The sequence below is a fragment of the Gopherus evgoodei genome, chromosome 4 (assembly GCF_007399415.2).
Source record: "Gopherus evgoodei ecotype Sinaloan lineage chromosome 4, rGopEvg1_v1.p, whole genome shotgun sequence".
Lineage (NCBI taxonomy): Eukaryota > Metazoa > Chordata > Testudines > Testudinidae > Gopherus > Gopherus evgoodei.
The window spans coordinates 37,658,962-37,681,856 of NC_044325.1; the positions used below are offsets into that span (position 1 = coordinate 37,658,962).

Below are 22,895 nucleotides of genomic sequence, written 5' to 3' on the forward strand. Positions count from 1 at the left end.
TTATAGAAATGTATTTCTATAAATGACAATTGATGATACACTTACAGCATCTTTAATAGAAAGAACTCAAAGCATTTTACAAACATGAATCAATTAGGCCCCACAATGCCACGCCATTGCAGGCTGGTATTATTAACCCTAGTTCACAGAAGGGTAAAGACAGATATCAAAAGGTTAAATGACTTGTCCAAGTAAACTCAGTGAGTCAGTGGCATGAGCAGGAATAAAAACCAAGGGTGAAATCCTGGCCACTTAAAGTAAATGGCAAAATTCCCACTGACTTCAGCAGAGCCAGGATTTCACCTGAGTAGTCCCAGTCCTGTCCCCTGCTGTAGCCATAAGAACACAATCTGTTTAAGTGAATTTAAGTTTAAATGTCTGTCTCTTCCACCCTCCCCCATTATATTTTCAATATGATTTCACAGAAGTGCTCATCACATACTATTAAAACTATATGAACTTTAGGCCAGTAGCTTGGTCTAAAATGTAACAGCACTACAATCCATTAAATAATTCCATTTTAACATCAATTTACTAAAGAGAATGAAAATGACAGTATAAAAACAAAATAGAATCAGGTAAACTATAAATACAATCTGAGGAGAAAGTCAGACCTCATTTCCGGCTGTTTGCACCAAAGAGCATGATGATACACAATTGCTGTACCTCACCAAGCAGAGCTTTGACAGGTTTTGTTTGCTTTGTAAGAGATTCAAACTAATATAATTTGTCCTATATTCTGGCAAATTTTAAAATAAACAAGCAAACAAATATGCTGTGAAGGTATTTCATTTCTGTTCCATTACCAGAAACTCAGATCTACCAGGAGAGCTATATCTTCCTTCCTCAAGTATCAACAGGGTTATGTAGGTTCTCCTTTATCATAACTTTTTCACTCTCGTTTTTCTTTTTTCTTTTTAAACTTACTCATTTTATAACAAATACCTGTCGCAAGCTCCAAACGTCTCAATCTCTCCCCCACAATGTTTTATGTTTTAATGTTTATGTAAATCACTGACTGCTCCGCCTGGATGCTGGTCCCTTGATGCCCTTCATACTTTTATGATAGTACTAATGATATTCTTCTAATTATATGCCTTTGCTTTTATAGCATTTCCACTGAGCTGTTTTTATTTCCTCTATTACCCTACAGGTATTTCAAACAATAGTGATTTTTTTTATTCAACACATATATTTTTAAACTGATAATGCAAGAGGTGGTAATACTGACAGGTATATTTTCCTTGTACATTTTTGATGCTGCCACTGACAGTAAATCTGGACAACTAAGGTGCTTACATTACTAAGATAATGTTATTGCTATTAAAAGTCTTGAAGAACTGCTGGGTTTGGAGCCACTGCATAAAGTCATAGATGGCTGTATAAAGGCCATTACTTTTATAGGTAGAGCATTAAAAAGAACAGGAAACTCCACACATATGACTTTGTACTACTGTACAGTTACCTTCCAAGGGCCAGAAATGAATTTGACAGGAAGAGCACTTGTGAGAAATATAATACTATATAAATGACACTACGGTGCAAGCTAAGTTTATGACTATATAAATATTGATGTTATTAATGCCACCTAGAGTACGCAAGTACAAAATATACCACCACATATTGTATGTAGTGTAGCAGTTTATGTCAGTGAGGCATTACTTCTGTTGCAATAAGATCTGTTTTAAAATGATTTATTGCATTTAAGCTCTCTGAGAGAAAAAAGAGAGGGAGAGAGGTGTATATGGAGGTATGTGTGCAGAACTTGATAACAAAAAATACCACCACATTTCCCCTTAAATTCATTGCTACAGTATTCTGCATGGCAATCTAATAATGTTGGATTTGGCATATCTACAACAGGAGCATAATCATCCCATCACTTACATGTACCTGGCCTCATTAAAGTGAATGGGACCTTGGGTGCTCATAAATAGTGGGTTGTTTGGACCCATGAATATTGGATCTGGAATATATACATAACAAATCATATCAACTGGAGTTTGGAGAAGAACTCTGTCAAAGGACAATGATCTCTTCGGCTCCATTATTCTCTCAATTACTCATACATAGCTCTCATTGGAGACAAAGACATTGAAGTTTAGGCATGGCTTTTTGAAGCAGGAGATTTGAATCCTGTGAAAATGTTCTATCTTGCAGACTTAATTACTGCAACACCAAATGACCAACATAGATTTAATCATTTTTATCATACAATCATAGAAATTAGACTTGGTATGCCAACTACTCCAACCTCTGCCATTCCAGGCTTGTTTCCAACACTGTTTGCCAGTGCTTTGCCATCTCTAAATCTAATTGTATCCAGCAATGGAGCATCCACAAGTTCCCTTTGTAGATTGTTCCACAGATCTCATCATTAGGAAAATTATCCTGATATTCAGCTTAGTTGAAAACAGTTGCAAAGGAAGGAACTCAGAGATATTGTAGTGAAAAAAGTCCTGATTTTCAAAGCTTCTAAATACTCAGCAGCTTCCTTTCGTTTCAATGGGATCTTCTGGAGACATAATACTTTTGAATATCAGGTTATATAAGGTCCCAGTGATTTCAAGGGGATGACTTACACGCTTAATCAGGGCTTATCTATGGTGAAATATGTGCTTAGGAGCCTATTTTTGGGGACCCATTTGTGAAACTCTTGGCCAACATTTGTTAAATTCCAAATTATTGTTACTTATAGTATGTTGACAGTTGCAGAGAAAAATCTGGCATTGGTACAATAATGTTGGACACCAATCAAAATTACATGTACTTTTTATACATTTTTTTCATTCTGATTTTGGGGTATCTTCTTGTCTCGGTATTTATACATGTGCCATTAATGTAACGGGTATCAAGAAGTGAATAACATGCACCTTGTTAGATGGCTGGTGGAACTTAGCAGTGGACTTACAATCTCATAGTTACAAAGCAGCCAGATTTTATTCAGATGAATACTCTTTTGTATATGAGAAAAAAAGTAAAGAAATCAGTGTATTAGCCTTTATAATAAATTGCTAAAAAAAGAATGTATTCAAACATTACTGCCACTTGGATTTTAGACTTTTAGTGCATTTCGTGAATTATGTGGAAGGTGACAAGGTTACAGTTTAAACTGGGAGAATAATATAGTAATAGAGGTTTTACAATTTTCACAGCTGAGAAGCCAAAGTAAAAGTGCCTCTCATTTTAAAATTCCATATAGAAGTCAGAGTCAGCCATCCCACACACAGGATGAGACCTCAGGGTGTGAAATCATTGCCCCATTGAAGTCCATGAGAGTTGGTCCATTGACCTTACTGGATTCGTTTACGCAGCCCACAGCAGTGAGCCTCCCAGTCAGAGCTGCTAAATTTAGGCTTGCAGGGCTCACTCTAGCCCACTAAAAATAGCTGTGTAGATACTGCTTTGAAGTAGCAACTTGGGCTGGATCTTGGGCTCTGAAACCTAGGAAAGGGAATTGGTTTCAGAGCCTGAGCTCAGCTTAAAGCACTGTCTACACTGCTATTTTTAGAGTGTTAGCATAAGCCCCACTAGCTCAAGTCTGTTGATACAGGCTGGGAGGCTTACTTTTGTGGGCTGTGTAGATGTACCCATTGGGGCCATTATTTCACCCAGGTCCTTTGACTTCAGAAACACAGATTATTGTCACGTTTGTTAAAGAATGAACTTAAAGTTCACACTTAAATATTATAGTTCTGGTGATCAGATATGTGCCTAGATAGACAGACACTAATTATTGAAAATAATTGAATGTCATACATGATTATAATGCATAATTAGTGCTGTGTAGGAAGTGGAAATTCCATTTCACGGGAAATTCCACAATTTCAAAATTTGTTTTCATTCCAAATCAGAACAAAAATAAATAATTTTGAAATTTTGCATGAAATAAAAATATTTCAATTGTCTTTTGACTTAAAAAGAAAAAGAAATATTAAATGAAAAGTAATTTTGAAATGAAAAATCAAAATGTGCCATTCTGAAATTGGCCTTATCGAAGCACTTTTTTTCAAATTTTGTTTCAAAATAAAATTTCATCAGAAGTGATACATTCCTTGGGAAGTTTTGGTTTTGACAAAATGGTGTTTTCCAACAGAAAAATGTTCTTTCACAAAATTTTCAGCCAGCTGTACTCAGGATGCTAAAGCCATAGGTCAAATTGATGACCTTATGGTCAATCTACAGGCTTGTCTACACTGGCACGCTAAATCAGTGCTGCTATGATTGATTGCAGCAGTATTGATTTAGCGAGTGTGGTGAAGGCACAATAAGTTGATGGCAGAGCACTCTCCCATTGACTTTAGTACTCCACCTCTCCAAGAGGCGGAAGCTAAGTCAGCAGGAGAGTAGTTCCTTAAGCAGCAGTGTAGACCAGGCCTAAAAGAAATTACCTAGCTAGTGTTATATGCTTTTCTCTTACATCTTTAATAATCAGGGAGGATTTTGCAGCTGACTAGTCATACATTCATAGTGCCAGATTCTGCACTGATGTGAATCAGCATAGCTCCAGAAAGCCAACAGAAGTATGCCAATATACACAAGCTAAGGATCTGACTTAACGTGTGTAAATTACACAGTGCATATGCTAATATCAGATTAGTTGGAAATGGGTATTGGAACATCCACTTCTCCTGAGTGTACTCAGACATACTCTAATAATTTGATTTACCAAGAGATAAATCAGTAACTGGCTGCTATATTTTTATGCTACTCATGAAATTACTGTCTCAGTAAGGCAATGGCAGATACTGCAGTGCAATCTCTCAGGTATTACTTTTAAAGATAGAATATCCAGCACTGATATAACTACTCAACAGGAGGCACCAGTGCATTGGGTTTGAGGTGCATCAGCTGGCAAAAGCCCTCAGAGGAATACTTCAATATTCATTTGGGAAATTATCTCTGCTCCTTCTCTTGTCCGGTGACCTGGTTTCATACTGAAAGCTTTAGGCTAGGAAAAGGATAGTAATGTAATTCTGCTTCAAACAAACAAAAAACAAAGAGCTTGTAGGAACATAGAAAGGCTTGTCCTTTGCAAATATATTTCAATTCCTCCCATGTTTCTGGAAGGAAAACATTTTTGGTAGTCTATATTTTATCACTGTTTCATTTAATAATGCAGATCAACATTCATCCAGGGAGAGCTTTCTGTGCTTTAATTCACATTGTATGTCTGCCAACCTGCTGTCTCTTCTTATGACTCTTATTGTTTGCCAGTTATTTTGCGGACCATGCCAGTAATGCCACTACAATTAAAGAGCATACTGGCATTTTAATGAGAAACCTGGATTTTTAGCAGCGGGGATTGTAGTGGTTTCTCCCCATTTCAAACAGGCTTAGATTTATACCTTAGTATATCTGAATGAATGCTTTCTAGTGAGATCTATCTCAGAGAGAACCTAGCATCATTATGTGTAATGTTACCTTTTGTACATGATAAAGACAATTGCAAATCATGTGTGGTGGCTGCTATTTAACATACATCAAAAAGGCTGTGAGCTACTTAACATGTTCAAAACCTATTGACTTTAACTGGAGTCGAAGGTGCTCAACATCCTGCAGGATTGTGGCTCAGTTGTAGACAGAGAATTGTTTCTTCTGGTGGCTCTGAAAAATGAGTGTAGGTGCACCATTCTCAAGGCTTGCATGAAATAAATTCAGTCTCTGGTGTAAGCAAAATCAACTCTGGTTTATGGAAAATAAATTCATTCCTTGGCATAAGCAAAAGTTCATCCGGATTAAATTCTCACATACAGCCATCTACATACCTGCAATCAATGGAATTACTCTAATATAACTACGAACAGAATCTGGCCTTGAGAAAACAGCAGTGACAATTCTAGGGACACTGAAACTCATTCTAGCTCCACTAATTAGTTTATGCTGATAAAGTGCTCTCACAATGCAAAATGCTATGTAAGTGTTAAGGTTTATTATTATTATTATTCTTTGCTGTGGCTGCTGGTCTGTTACACGAAGTCCTGCTCCCATATGCCACCAGCCCTCTTTTGCTTGTGCACTGTAAACTCCAGGGCAGTGAAGCAGCAGTTTCCGAGACATAGACCCTTCCCGAGGAAGAGTAATTCTGTTCAATTACCAGCTGTGAATGGTGCCTGGAAGACATCTATATATAACACTTTCCTGGAGTTCAATGAGAATTCTGTACACAGAGGGTATGCAGTATCTGCTTTCATTGTACAATAGGAATGATACTCATTCATATTGTCTGAGTCTTTACAATTTTCATCCTCTGTATAGAACCACAGCGGCCCATAGTCTATGTGCTGAGATATCTAGGCCCTGTACATGGCTTAATGTGTTTGTGAAGGCCTTTCTCTGCCCCATTTTGTGTCTCAGCTTTAGCATTATTTTAAATTAGTTTTATTGAACTGAATATTATGGGCTAGATTGTTTCTTTAAAGCGCAGCCTTTTGCTGGCTGCTGGTGGTGCTGAATCACTTTGCCCCAAGCGAAGCTCCTGAAAGTATTATGCAGGGCAGAACTGAGCACCCTGATTAACTCAGGTTTGTGCATCTTGCTCCTTTGTGTTCCTGTTCTGCTCTGTGACCCACTGCAGCAGAGGGGAAGGGGATGGGAGACAGGTCTATGTTCTTGCTTCTTCTCAGCCCCCATTGCAGTGCATGGAGGGAGCAGTTCCTCTTTTCTTCCCTGAGCACAGAGGTTCCTGTTGCCCAGGCAAGGGATGGAGGAAATCCTGTGCACCCACGTAAAATCCCAATTATAATATTGTCCATTGTTAGCAAACGTGCCCTTGGCTACACCCCTTCATTTTAAAATATTGGTCACTCTGCCACTGAATTTTAAAAGTTACCACTGAATAAGCAAATAAAAACAAAATTATGTGTAGGTCCTATATATAAATAAAGCTTGCGAATGACCAATGCACTGCATGATTACACGGCATCTGCAAACACATTGATTAGTTTAAAATATGGAGCATATAAGCATCTCTCTCTCCTGCCACCCCTCTTTATTCCTCACAGTGTTTCCATCAGCACCTGGTATTCCAGTTCAGGGCTTTCACATAGCTCTGCCACTGCACTGCAGTCCTCATCTCCGGTAGTGCTGAATCTTTCCTGGAGTCAGACTGCTAATTTCTCTGTATTATACAATATTTTTCTGATGTAGATACATTTTCACCATCAACAGAGATGAGATCCCTAAACCCCTTTTAATCTGTTCTTTAAGTAAAGATTTGAAACTAGGGGCCAGAGTCTTCCCTCAATGATAGCTATGTGAATTTTGAAATAATTGCACAGGCTTTGTTGGATTTAATCTAGATTTACATCATTGTAAATAAGAAAAGATTTTGAGTATTGTTAGCAAAACTCTGGTTTTCACTCCTCTACCTTCATGTCTGCACTTACTGGCCTTTTTGCCTTTATTGGGACCTTAAGTTCCATAGGATTTAAATTATATTGAGAGAATGATTCTCAGATGTGCCAGGTCAGTATTATGAGATAATGAGAAAAGTGATTACTACACACCATTGCATTCTCTGTGCCCAGGTCTACACTAGCGGAGGGGTCAACCTAAGATACGCAACTTCAGCTACGTGATAGCGTAGCTGAAGTCGGCGTATCTTTGGTCGACTTATCTGGCCATGAGGACGGCAGCGAGTCGACAGCTGCCACTCCCCCATCGACTGCACTTCCTCCTCTCGCTGCAGTGGAGTTCTGGAGTTGACAGGGAGCGCAATCGGGTATCGATTTTATTGCATCTACACTAGACGCGATAAATTGATCCCTGATAGATCAATCACTACCTGCCAATCCGACAGGTAGTGAAGTTCTGCCCTGTGTTGCAGCACATATGAAAAAAATGCACACGTAAACAGACCTACAAACGCGTGCAAAAGCTCTGAGGCAAAGCAGCTTGGTGGAAATAGCCTGCAAAGCAAGGAATTAACTGCATGCAAAACAATTAATTAGATTTTTAGAGGTAAGAAAAAAAGATTTTACTCTTCCCAAGTCAACCCAGAGCTTTTCTTCACACTGTACATTAAGACAGCTTTGTCCATATATCTATAAGTGATCCTGGATATTCCTTCATGGTGCAGCTCTCACATATGAGAAATGTTGAGATAGATAAAATCACAGGTTCATGTAAGCAGATCTCTTGTATGTTGTCAAAAAGACCAGTTTTAGTTTTAAAAAAACTAACATTCGGAATTTGGAGCACTAATAATTACAGCTGTAATTTGACATCTAACTAATCACTCTATTATTAGGTCACGAAGTGTCTGAATATTATCCATTGCTCCCACAAATAATTGTCTGTACTAAAAAAACCAAGGAGGAGTCCGGTGGCACCTTAAAGACTAATATATTTATTTGCGCATAAGCTTTCATGGGTAAAAAACTCCTACTTCTTCAGATGCCATGAAAGGTTATGCCCAAATAAATCTGTCAGTCTTTAAGGTGCCACCGGACTCCTCCTTGGTTTTTTGTGGATATAGACTAACATGGCTACCCCTCTGATACTTGGCGGTACTAAATTGCACCCTAAATTGCAAGTGCAGAAAGGGATTCTTAACTTAAAACTGTGCCTATATCCATAGGTATCCCATTGCATATATAGATGACACTCTGGATGAAAAAAATATCCTTTCAGCCCATAAAAAATACTACAGAATTCTACTCAGGATACTACGGTAATGACTATGGTATAAGAATAGAATAGAATAGAATAGAATAGAATAGAATAGAATAGAATAGAGGAGGACTTGCCTAATTAAGCTACAATGATTTTAGCACTGACTAACAAAACACTATAGTAGTTTTTATACAATCAATATTGAATCAAAATGTCCTAATCTTCACTCTCCTAGGTTAACTATACCTGTGATGGCGATGGCCAACTGGTTTTTATCTAATAAGCCCTGTCCTCAGCTACCAGTTAGCAAAACCACCCATACTTTGCTTCCCACTGCTGTTTCACAGCTGTGATACAAAGTCTTGCCCTAAATTCTAAGGTAAAACATTCTCTTGCAAAGTAGCAGCATTGCTCTTGTGTGTTATTGACAGATGGATTACCTTTAGCATCATAACAGCAAGTTGCTCACATGGTTAATATCTCACTTAGACAACTCCAGTATCAGAACACAGACACTTCCAATTTTAACTGAACTAAGAGGAAGTAGCAAATGAGTAGAAGACATCTGCTATCTTCCTCCCCCACCCCCCCACTCCACCCCCAGTAGTATTCCTATGCAAGAGAAAGTATTTAATTCACTAAAACTGATCAGTTACAATTTAATACAAGTGCCAAATGTTTATTGCTGCATCGATAAAATCATTATGCCTGCAGTCTTCTGAGACAAGGAGATGAAGGTTAGGCCAGTACATTTTTCAAAGGCTTATTATATGCCCATGCTGATCAGATGCACATGGGAAGCAAGACTCAATAGATGTAGCAACGGAGGAGAGCCTAAAAATGTCACAGAAATTCATGTGCATGAATTCCAAAGGATCTAGCATTTGTTATATAACTGACATAAGAAACATGAATTAAAGGATACAAAGATCTCTTAGTAAATTAAATAACTAAATTCTACATTTCTTTCTGAAGCCCGAAAGCTACCCAGAGCAAATGATTAGGCCAATGCTAAAATTGATCTTAAATGATCTCTAGTTCAAAAGTCCTAGCATCTTCTTGAGTCCATGGCCTTTAGAAGAGGAAAAGGGTTTAAGCCTTCACAAAACAGACAAATAATACTATTCGCTATTGTGTTTAGAGTGAAAGAATGATGCTATATTCAAAGCCCTGAAGCCTAAAGTCCTCTGTTTATTTAAAGGACAAAGAGGGTAGAAATAGTCGCAGTAGAAGCTTCCAGAATACCTCTCCTCCCCAGTATAAATACACCTCACTGAGGAATAAGGAAGGATGGGCTCGTGGTTAAGACATTGCAATTGGACACAAAGTTCAGTTATGATACCATTCTTGAACTAAAGAAAAACATATGGACAGAAAATGTATATTGTTCTATTTTATACTCATGCCTGTTTTTATGGAACACAGACTAGAAGACTTCTAAAAATCTGCCAGAATGGAGGTTTCTTCCAGCACATGAAAAGATGTTTAAAAAACTATTCTAGGTTGCATTTTAGTGCTCTGAAAATGGAAGACACATAATAATGAATCAGTCATAGTATGGCCAAGTACACAAGTTTCCTGAGGCACTGTCAATGCAGCTCAGTCATGCACCTGTTCTGAAACTGTTCAGTGTTTCTAATTTGTGAAGTGCTTTTCCCCACATATGGGAAAATATCCACTACAGGCTTAGCTGAGACCAGCCAAACTCATTTCATTTGTGATTTAAATCATCCTGGAACCTGGATCTCACAGTATGTAGGGCTAGTGTATTAACCGACATAGTGCCACCTTTCCATTGGCCTTTTTCCCTTACCTCTTTTAGGGCTGTAGTAACTGGATCCTGGTCACACTCTGCAAGATTGCCTGGCACCAAGTACACATGCATATTGTCCCAGATACTACTGATGGTCCCTGGAGAACATGCAAATCATACAAGTGACAGAGCCTCATACTCACAACAGGTACATCCATCAATAGGATAGATATCCTTATCCTGAAGGGTCTGGTCCTTTCTCCTTATGAACCCATAACTGATATTGACATAAGAGGGAATTTGGACTGCATAAAGAAAGAGATCCCTACACACAATGTAGATTTAATCCATTGAATGCACTACTTTTCATCACTTCACTGTGTTTAGAATGCAAAATCAGATTCTACCTCACCTTCAACTGAGGGGGCGGGAAGAGAGAGCTCTTAACATCCATGTAGATTTTGATCAACATTTGACCTATCAGGGACTGAATCAACAGGACAGCATGAAACAGGAAATAACATGACAATGTTATATGTTTAAGAGCAGTTAGCAATTTACTAATAAAGAAGAAGCAATAACTACAAATTTTAGCATTGTTTTCATCATTTGGGGGCCCCATTGTACAATCTCCAGCTTTCTTATGATTTAAATGGAACTATTTTCAATGACAAATGAGAGGCTTAATGCCATTAGAAATCTACCTGGCTCTAGAAAAGTAGGTGATGTATATCCCAAATTATCAAGAATTTGAAATTAATTTACAAGAAATGCTCTTAGGTTATAAATTATGTATTTCAAATAATATATTTCCTTAATTAGTATGAGCCATATCATGCCCCTTTGATCCACATATGTGGAGTAGAATTTCTGTACGCAGATCTCCCATGTTTGCAAGGAAAGGTTCGGATCAGCTGTTTCTCTACCATTATCCCCCCTATGTCCCAGATACTACAGAAACCTTTCAAGGAAGCATGCCTGGGAAGGGAGAATGAAAAGGTGGAATAGGGTTAGTGATGGGGACACAGAATAACCCACCAACCTGGTATGGAGTCACATCTGAAGTTAATAGAACCTGATACTGTGTGCTCATTCCTCAAGAGCACAATTTGGGGGAATCTCACAGACTTTTCCACCTCTCTTGACTCCAATCTTGGTTTTTTAAAACTTTTTTTTGTGGGGTGGGGCAAATGTATTATTAGTAACAGCTTACATTATTAAAACTGTGACCATTATGAAACTGAGATGTACTTGTTGCTTTGAACACTGATTGTTTACCTCTTCATTTCACTCCGCTTGGCCAGTCATTACTCACTTTCATCCTGTTTTCCCTGGTCATTTTCTAGTCACTTTCCCCTGATGGTTCACATCCTATACAGGCACAATGCTGCAGTGTTTGAGTTACAAACACAACATGGGCAATGTTTAAATCCAAACAAAAAGATTGTTTAATTGGAATTTTAAATAAAAAATGAAATATTTGTTTTTATCTTAGCTTTTGTGAAAAACTTGGTTTTATCAAACCTAATTGTGGGCTCTAATTAGCCTAAAGAATTGGCAACTTTATTCACCAGATCCTTTCTGGTTGGATGTCTTTATAAAACTAACTAAACACTTCCGAAGTCCTGTCTCAGACTGTGTTGTGTAAAATGAGAGAGAGTCTTACTATCTAAATACAAACATACGTCAATAAATTCACACCTGTTAGTGCAAGGGAATATAAATTACACTCCTTTAACAGTGAGGGCTGTTAAGCCTTGCATTTGTTCCCTTCTGGGGCACAATAGCTGTTCTCTCTGCCTGGCATGAGATGGGTTAACAAGGTACTCTTCTGCCAATCATGGTCATCATTCAATCCAAACCAATACATAGATGGTGCTTACACAGCTCCTTAAAATCCCTGACTGTTTCCTCACAAAAGTAGCCTATGAACTCAGACTGATATTTTTTGAAATTCGGCTATGTTTGTTCTCTTACCAATATTCGGGGAGTAGGGTAAGGTGTGGGACATCTTCTCTTGGTGGGTACATGTATAACCAAACCATCATCCTGCAACTTTTAAAATATGACTGCATAGGAGATACTGATAGCCTAAGGGAAGTTCTGGATAATAGAGACTTATAATCAGAATTCCCATGTATTTGATCCAATTTAGTTTCCATCAATGTCACAGAAATATGAGTGGTTGTGAAATTCAGAGTCATCATTGCTCCTAGAAACTGATGTATACACTTCCAACTTTGTACAAATGAAGGACAAACAACTCATGTCAAAAAATTCCAGTCAGACAACTCCTTATCCTTAGGGTGGCTGCTGAAACTTACAGTAGTTCAAGATGTAGCAGTTTCAGATGATAGCATATGACCTAGTTATGCTGATGCCCAATCCCTCTACCTTTAATCAAACTGCCCCTTTATCTGTAAATCCCCAATCACAACATGCAGGATGTGTGGATCTGCTGATAAGAAATTTTTGCAGGAAAAGAGAATCTGGGCAGATAACTGTTTTATTTCCAGGGCTGCTGGCAGCAACTCTAACACCTCATTTATTCCAGATTTATAAAGGTCCACTGTGTAGATCTGAGGGTAGAGCTAAGCATTTAACAGCTATGGTAACAGAATGTGTACCCACACACTATATTTGATGCTAAATATCAAATTTAAATGATATTGATCAAACTATTCCAATTTGGAATGAAAACAATTATCTTGTTAGCATTTAGTTTTCCATAGCGCCCGATTCTCTACTCTGTTACACTGGTTTTACAGCTACGTAATGTGATACGGTTTCAATGGAAATATACCAATCTGACATTGGTATACCAGGGAGGCGACTCAGACCCATAGTCTTCCAAAGGAAATGGTAGTAACCCAGCTGCATGAGTCATTTAAAACTGTACTGGACAAAGTAATACTTTTGGGAGCACTCCTGTATTGGCTATGACAGCAAAGTAGAGCAAAAAAAAAAGAGAACAGACAAAACTGAAGGCATCTTTTCTACCTCTAAATTCTGTGATAACATTAATTCCTATGTATCCTACTCCAATAAACAGTTATATGGAAGGTCTGAACTATTAGTTCAGAAGGAAAAGAACTTGCCAAATGAGCCTTTGTAATTCAAATTCTCTTAAACGAGTTTTTTTCTGCCCTAAATATAATTCCGCATACACAGTATCATATACATGGAAGATTTTGTTAAAACAGTTCATGGATAAAGCATTTAAAGCAATAGTGTGTTAGCTAGTCTGCTATAGAGATTATGAAAAGGTGTGTGTATATGATGATGAGAGATCTAACACTGTTCACGGCATTCAGAGTACAAATTTGACAAAGAGATATATACACCTTGTATTCTTTTATTGCCTATTTTCAAAGCTATAATACTAGACACTTTTCTCTATGAGTAAAGACCGTTATTGTGTTACACACCACTGCTAAAGCAAGAGGTTCTGAAATTAATTTTGTCAAAAGGTGAAAGTAATTTCTCAAACAAAAAGAGTGTGTGACTGGCAGGATGCATTTTATAGTTTTCCGTTGAATTGCAGATCAACTTAAAAAATTATAACAAAACAAAACAAAAGCATCCTCCCTAAGCACTGTGACATAGAGCCAGAGCCAAATATTTCAAAGGTCACTGTTGGGCATACACCATTTTGATACAAAGAGTTAAATGACACAGTTTGAAAGGGCTTTTATTCATTCATTTATTCATGTATGTGTGCTGCTACATTCATGCAATGTTACATTGTTAACCCATCTGCAGCATTAGACAACTTTGCTTTTAGTTTGGCCTTCATTCATTTCATTTTAAATGTACTGAAATGTATGCTCGACAATCATCCTTTTCAAATACACAACTGTACATAAATGAAAAAAGTGAAATTCATTTTCTGTGGGCACTTGAGAAGGGAAAATGTCTCAGGTGACATTTGAGACATTTAAAATAAGACTGGATGATTTACAGGGGACAATCCTGAGCTAGACAAGATGACCTAATAGGTCTTCTCCATCTCTCTCTCTCTCTCTCTTTTATGATTCAGTGAATAACATGGGGCTAACAGTAGTAAATCAGTAAAGAGAGATGTAATATGCATGTGGAACATTACTATATTTGGTTGGAGTCTTCTAACTGTGATCCAGAGCAAATGTTGGAAGTACTGATTTCACACTGCCTTAGGCATTTTTTTCTATGCTTATTTTTTATTATAAAGCAATCATTAACTTTTCCAACCGGTATGACTTAAGAAAGAAAATTCAGCCTGACGGAACTTGTAAATAGCCCTGAAGTCTGGTTAGGATAAGGGATAAGACCAAAAGCTATCACAGGCCAAATCCAGCTCAGCCATTATTTTCAAGGGGATTGCTCATGAAAATGAGGCAAACTAGATTTGGCCCAGGAAGCCAGTCATATAGACTGGTGTAACTTAGCCCTGCAGAAACCTTTCAATGCTGGTGCAACTATTGCTCACACTCAGGGATGCCTCCACTCCCAGTCCAAAACCAAAATTACAATGAGATGCTAAAATACTGCTGACAAATATTCCCACTTTTACAGGTACTTCAGCCCTTTAACGAACATCTTTTCATACACAAAATAGTTCACTACACCCAGCTTGCCAATGAAAAAATAGCCCAAAGAGAACTTTGCAAACCTAAAGCCTGGTCTACGCACAGCTTTTGTATGGGTATAACTCTGTTGGTTAGGGGGTGTGGTATTTCACTGTAAACACAGAGTGAACACAGTTATATCAGTATAAATGTGCCTTGAGCCAGTATAGATTGCTTCCCGCCTGTGTGGGAATGTATATATTGGCATAACTTCAACCGTACTAGGGGAATTGTACTGCTTTAGCTATCCCACTATAAAATCAACTTGCCTGTGTCAGGGTAGCAGGATTGGGCCCACAGTCCAAAAAATTACTTGCAACTTTGCTTTTCATCCATAGAGTATTTTTTAGCAGTTGTATGTATCATTTTCTAGAGAGTCTACCAAACAAATCATCAAAAGCAAGGCACATGAATCCAGATGGAATGTTCATAGTGCTGACCCAATGCCCAATTCGACTGATATTAATGAGAATTGAGAGCACTCAACACCTAGAAGACTGGGGTCCATGGTCTAGAAACTTACAGTGAAGAAAAAAAATGTTTCTAAATTATCTTTTGGTTGAGGTTGCGTTTCCACTGACAAAACAATTTCTGCTTTATTTATTTTTTAACTGACAGTAACTTTACTCAATAATAGGAGGTTTTGTAGAACAATTCAGGGGAGACGTTGCGCTTTAAATGTTACTGCAGTTGCTTTTCTTCTATGTGAAGAAAGTGAGGAAAATGTTTGTAATTTTTAACCTAGGGGGTATTTTACCCTATGACTGCTAAATTGTGCTCATTTGAGATCTATGACCCTGAGGATTTGTGTCTGCGTATCTATATCATGCATATCTATATCAAATACTAGAACACATGCAATCAATTCTCCCTTTCACACAAGTAACCCTTATGCATGAGAGAAGTCTCGTTTACTTCTATGGAACTACCCAAATAGCTAAGAACTATTTGTGTGACTAAATGGTGTAAAACTGTGCCTTTGGTTAAGAAGTGAAACACTGTCTTTGTTCTAATTTAATTTTGGCTATTTTTTTTTGATTAAGCAGTGATATGAGCTGCCAACTTTAGTAGGGAAAGACACAATCTTACAGTATGAGCCTATTTCAGTCTTGATAAGGTGCTGATAATGCTTTCCATGCAGGGATTTGACCTTTTCTGGCTTTAACAGATCATGTAATATTTGTGTACAGTTTATAATAGCTGTTGTGGGAGAAGTGCCTAGCACCAGCTTGCACAGGTATTACTGTAGGCAGAAGTGACTGCAAGTAGAAGCCCAATAGCTTTACGAGGAATTTTTTGACTGAAGGGGGTGGTATTTTAAAATCATGTGGCCTAATCCTGCACTTCTCACTCAAATTCATTGATATTAATAGGAATCTTGCCTGAGCAAAAAGTGCAGAAGAGGGCCATTGGCTCATTTCATTATTTCAAAAGGCAATTGATTGGAAGTCTGCCAGTATCGGAGCTGTTTTATTTTTAGTGAATCCCAATTAAATTATACATAAAACAGCCTTTTGAACAAAGGAGAAATCATCCCTCTTCCCCCTCCCTCCACACCTTCTGGCCATCTCAATCCAAGTAGTTCTAATATGGTACCATGTTGGGAAGAGGAGTGATAAAAGGAACAAAGGATCCTCTCCTGCTTAACTCTTACTCAGGATCTGGCCCCACATGAGTAAAGACTTACAGGATCAGACCCTTGATTATCATGAGTATTTAAAGGTTATCTCTCCAAATATATTTCAGAATTATTCTTTTTGTTTTAATTTCTGTGATTGTGGTCTTTAACCCATAACTGTCACAGAGAATTACAATATTAATTTATCAGTTGAATAGCTGGCCAGTGATTAATAATTATGATGGTGGCCTTTTGACTTGAAAGCCATGTCAGAAAAATTTCTGTAACCTTTCGGTACTCGTGCTCTGTAAGGACCAGATCTTGCAATATGCCAAGCAGCTCCTGTGAGATGCAGAGCACCCTTCACCTTGCATGAACTTCACTGGGGGCTGACGGGTACTCAGCACTTTGCAGGATTGAGCAGGATGGACCTGATCCTGTATCATCTGAAGTTTATGGGAGTTTTGCTTGAACAAGGTCTGTAGGGTCAATTTCAATGGCATTGGTCTCCTGAAAAAATCACAAGGTCTGCACACTTATATAAATACATCCTCACATTAAACTAAGTTAAAGAAGGTTTCTTTTAAAATACATTAATAACATGGTTCCAACTTGAGGTAAAATATACGGAAGACCTTTAAGCAGCAGAACTACGAGCACAAGATTTCTTTTTCTTTTTTTTAAAATGATGTTTACAGAACTCTTTATGCATCATTAAGTTTTCTGAAATCCTGACCATAGCATGATGGATTTGTTTTAAAAGGTTGCTGGTGTTTAGCTTTGATTCACTTCAAAGTAGCACGTCAGAAGGAAGAAAATAAAGGCTGCTAGTTGCGTAAATCACAAGTGAAAAATGAGAGGGAACATGAAGATTCCAACAACTTTGCCATCAACTGAAAATAACATTTATTGTACTAATACAAGATTTTAATGTTTGATGCAACTAGAATATATTTGGCTTAAGGGAGAATAGTTTTTATTTAGAATATTTTTCATAGGGTTAACGGTGGTGGTGCTGAGTTTTTAAAATCTGTTTGTTTTAATAAAACAGCTCTAAAGAGTAATAGGGTTTAATAATTCTGCTTAATGGTCACTTTCTTTGTCAGTTAATTGAAAGGACTAGGTCAAACATTACTAGAGGGGAAATAAACCTGATGTCTTCAATATATGCTAATTTAGCCTTCTTTAAAATAGTAACTTTACTGTTGTATCTTTCTGCTCCCTTTAAACACAAATATTTTCCACAAGTAAATGCAAATCTGTATCTTTCTACTGCAAATACAAGCTCTTTTAATTTCTTTAGCAAATAAATAAATAAATAAATAAACACATAAAAGCTCCTGAGTAAAGACTGCCCAAGGGGAGGGAGAAGAAAAAAAAACCCACCTAAAACCACCATATTACCAAGCAGTAATGCACCAGATACAATCTGGAACATGTCAAACAATGGTATCCACCCACCTAAGAACTGTGCTAATCTAAATCCTCAATTGCTGTTAACAATAATTAACTAAAACATGAAATATGAATGTGGATACAAGCAAGAGACAAATTAGTATTGAGAAGCTGTGTTTAATAATCTCCTAAAAGAGACCATCTGTTTATAAAGACCCCCTTTTTCCTTGATCTCTGACATGTATTCATGACATGTAATATAGACACAGTTGGATTTTTTTATTCTTTTTTAAAATACCCCGATACTATAAAGTCCTACCTACAGTATATCTGGTCTGAATGTTTGTCTCAAGTTTCAGTTGTTATGTAAGCACTCTGGGGCAATAAAATTTCACTTACAATCATCAGGCTTTGGAGTAAGTATTAAAACATCAGATGGACTGCACTGCTTTCTTTATTGGCACTGGACAGTACTTGATTTATTTTTTTAACGGTGATCACATTCTCAATGCTCTCTGGAATAGCTGTCTAGATGTCTCTTTTTCTTTAAAATACTAGTACTTATTTGGACTTGGGTTTGTTTTGTTTGTTTGTTTAAATAGTTAAATTACATTACCAACAGAGGACACTACTTTGGGAAGATTACAAGAAAGTGAGGTGTCAAAAAGCAAAGCAATTCATATACCATGCTTTTAATCTACTTTAGAGAAGAAGAGAGAAAAAAACACACACCATTGATCCTACACTTCTCACAGATAGAGGTCACTAATGGACTGAATTTGAATCAGTGTGGTAGAAACCGCAAAGTTATATGAAAGTAATCTAGTGAAAAATGAACTATTTTGAGATTAAAGAAGAGGTAGCAGAGATGATTAAGAAAAGCCCTCACCTTCACAGAAACAATATTATCCTAAAGGTACCCTCTTTCCAGTCTGTTAAACAGAAAGTGCAGTACTGAGAAAGCCTGATACTGTTGCATATTTGAACTCCAGCTTGTTTTTGAGTTTGTAAACCTCAGTTTACCTTTTTCTTCTGTTAAAAGGTATGGAAAAATCAAACTTGATAAGATTCTGCACTTTGGAGATCTGCTATTTTAAGCAATGAAAGACTAGCACATTCTTGATTCTGGATTGAAACTATAGCCCATGTAATGCAGATTCCAACTGGGAAGATGTAGAGTTGCTATAGGGTGATATGCCTAAATCCTAAATCAAGCTGTTCAACAGGCCAGGATATATATGTGACTTGTAACAGTGGCTCAGATTAGATCCAGACAGAAGTAAACCCAGATAAAATATCATCATAAGAAACATAGGGTTTGTGTGTGTGTGTTGGGGGGGATTTTTTTAGAATACCATGTGCATTCCAACGCAATTCCTCTTTGTTATAGCCTTGGACTTTGAAAAGTGTGAGGATCGTTCTGATCACAGACAATTTTACAAGCACTGCATTAACACAGGGACTGGAATTGCTTCATTTAAACAGTTTCTGGCCTGCATGATCATTCTTTTAACTGCCTGGCTACCCAGTCAGGAGGGAAAACTGCAATTTAGATGGAAAATCTTCTACAAATGGAGAAGTTCAAGGTGCATATGCAATGCCCCATCATAGCCCAGCAGCAGGGGCTAGTTGCATAGATATTTTGCAGTGTTTCATTCTGGATTCATTTTCAAGAGCAACATCAACCTTGAATAAATCAGCATTGTATTTTTTTATATGTCACATTTTTAAACTTAGTAATCGTGGCTTTTAGAGGCATCTGCTGTATCACAGTGATGCAGAGCCATGCCCCAATGATAACAATGCACATTATGACTCTCTATTTCAAAGAGAGAGAGAGAAAAAAAAAGATTTATTGGTGCAGCACTTTAAAATTAATTTGGAAAAATGACAGGAGGCTAGTATTGTCTCTCCCCCTCCTCCCACACGCACACTTTCATTTCCATATATATAGAGAGCCCTCTCAGTGACTTTTCTCTGACTCCATGGTTGAATAAAAGGTGCCTTTGGGTAAAAATCACATCATGCCATGAATGAGGTGCATGGAAGGTTTGTGGGGTTTTTTTTTCTGTTTGCTTTTTTTTTTCCCTGAGTAAAGACTGTAGGATTTGGCTCCACGTTTTAGATCAAGCTTGAGGTCTATTAGATTCTATTAGTTTGCAAGCTCTGAGAGAGAGAGAGAGTGCTCTGCCTGGGTTTAGTATCTCTCCCGCGTCTCAGAAAATGCAACCAGCCTCTTCTTTTCGGTTTAGCAAGGGCTCTGCATGGCCAAAAAACAGCATCTGAAGAAATCTAATCAGCACCTTCCACACACTGCACAGGCATTTACTCGGGTTTGTACCTTTGACTTTATTAGCTTATTGTAAGCCTTAAAACAGGTTTCCTCCATTACAATTAATTAAAAGCTCCTGTTGACTGATTCCCACTCCGAGGAAAAGGTAGCTAGCTTCTCCCTTACTTTGCAGCCAGTGTTTTGTTTTTGTTTTTATCCTCACACGATAGAGAGGGGGGGGTGTTTTTAAATTCATCATGATTTGACTATTTACATTAGAGGCTGCTGTGTATTTGGAAGACTTGATGCAATTGTTTCTCTCTTGCGCTCACTCATGCACCCACCCCTGTTCATGTCGCTATAGATAGGGGTCTGATGTATTCTGATGCTTGTACAGTTAGTTCCCTTTTCTCCCCCTGTCTGTTCATTTGGATTTCTTAATGATTGTCTGCAGTAAGCAATCTGCCACCTCTTCCGAGCCTGGCTCATCTGTTAAAGTTCCTGTTTGCCAAAAAGATCCCCCCCCCCAAGAAAATAATAATAATGGAACTCTATTCCCACCCCCTCGAGATTATAACTCAGAGGTTCGTCTCTACAGATCTTCTAGGTGTTTCCTTTGAAAGCTGGAGCCTTGTTTTCCTATCATGGAGAGGTTGGGGTGCACATATGTGCGCGGGGAGGAGGATTGTCTTTTGTATGAATGCTAAAATGGTAGCGGGCAATCTATCGTCATTAACATGATTTGCGATGATGAGGGTGAAAGCTTTGAGATCCATTCAAAATACACTCTAACTGAAACAAATCAAAGCCAGGAAACTTACACTGAAATTCACTAACTGGCGTAAAATAACCGAGCAACCCTCCTGACACTTGTCACATACCATTCATAAATCTCTGTGTGTGTCTGTCTGACACACACACACACAGTCTCTAATGATGTGAAGGGTGATATTTCTAGTATAAAACCCGATCCTGGATCATTAACTTCTTACCGCCTTCTATTGAGGTGGGGGGTAGCTGTAAACTGCTGGGGAACTGGAATTAGCAGGGAGGAAAAGGGGAGAAATGAAATCCCATCTGTACCTGGCAGGGCTGGGAGTCCTTCTCCGGCACCGATCATAATCCCCCTCTGCGCCTTTTGCCCCCCACACCAAAACTTTTGCTGAAGCTGACGGCGCTTCTCCTTGGTGGTGGCCGTGCCGGTCGCCTTTGGCAGTATCCAATGTGGTGCGGGGGAAAAGCTGCCCGAGCCCGAGCCCGCCCTGCAGGCTCTGCTTCCCCGCAGGCTGGCGCTTGCCTGCGCCTCCTCTCCGGAGCGCTCCGTTCCCCTTCTCTCTCCTTCCTCCCTTAGGAGGCAGCGGCATCATCCTCCCCCTTTCTCCTCCACCTCCTCCTCCAACGCGCAGTCCAGGGCGCTGGCATCCCCAGCACGCGTTCTGTCCGCGCTTCTCCCGCTGCCCCCAAATAAATAAAGGAAGGAAGGGAGGGAAGGAAGGAGAAGCCGAAGGAACCCGATCAAGCCTGGTCGTTTTCTCCGCTGGCGACGCTGAGTGGATCACATGAGGAGGAGCCACACAGACCCAGGACCCCGTAAGTCTCAGGAGGGACCGGACACATATGTGTGAATAGTCGCGTGTCTGTCGGTCTCCTTCTCTCTCCTAGTCTTGGGCTTGCTTTCAGCTGGGCTTGCAGGCTGATCTTAGCCGTTATGCTGCCCCAGATCTGACTATTCCCTGCTAATGTAAGTCGTGCTTTTTTCTCTCTCTCTCTCTTCCCCCTTCCCTGCCTGACACCCCAGGGAGATGTTTACAGTAATGAATTCAGTTGATAGCCATCTCTCTCTCCCTCTCTCCTGGAGTCCCTCCCACATTGCTAGTTTAAAGAATGCTTGGAAGGCAGCGGTGGGCTGCAACCTAGAGCTTTCCAAGAGGCAAAGTCAGGCTCTGGTGTTGTTTTTTTTAACCCACCCGTTGCCGAAACTGGCGTCTGCTCCGTCTGAATAGTGCCTACGCGAAACGTTTTATGGCGCTGGCAATGCAAAGCGTCCTAGAAGTGTGTTACAGTCTAGATCCAGGCCGATGTGTGTGGTTAGCTGTTTTAATTGCAAAGAGGGGCTCTCTTCTCGCCAAATAGCTGTGCCAAAGAAGGTAACACTGGCAACATAGCGCTATTCTTGCATAATGAATACTCCCTACCCCCAGTAGGAATAAGGCCACCATGTGATTTGCGACTGTTCCTTTCTCCTGGCTGAGGGCTGTTGGATCATATCAACGGGGATTATTTTAAATAAAAGAAACTCCTGGGGCCAGTGACCTAAAAGGAGAGGTGCCCAAATTATAATAATCCTCTCTGCCAGCATGGCGTTATTTCACTTGCGTGCAACCTCTGACGATCTCTCTCTCTCTTTCTCTCTCTCTCTCTCCGAACTTTTATCTGGGAAATAACAACAAAACAATAAAGTCATTGGGGAAAGAAACGGATCTTTTTAAATACTCTGCCTGATCGCCGTGATCAGCCAGCCAGACTTTCAACTGCTGGAGAAATCTGAGGATGTATTTTATAGCCAACTATGCCTTGCCATACATATCAGATAAATCCCATACTGATGTCTTGTACGGAGCCAAGAACCCCTTT

The 22,895-nt window shown here is 38.8% G+C and overlaps 1 protein-coding gene across 2 annotated transcripts in view; it reads right to left on the reverse strand.

Annotated features, from left to right (window-relative positions):
• The window catches only part of FLRT2 (fibronectin leucine rich transmembrane protein 2), a 72,965-nt gene that overhangs the window by 47,973 nt on the left and 2,097 nt on the right, over positions 1–22,895 (reverse strand). Inside the window, exon 1 of one of the 2 annotated variants that reach the window (XM_030558976.1) lies at positions 21,345–22,118. The exons of the other annotated variant lie outside the window; for it this stretch is intronic. The gene's annotated coding sequence lies outside the window, so the exon portion shown is untranslated. Of the gene's footprint in view, positions 1–21,344; positions 22,119–22,895 lie in introns of those variants that run through there. 2 annotated transcript variants of the gene reach the window in all.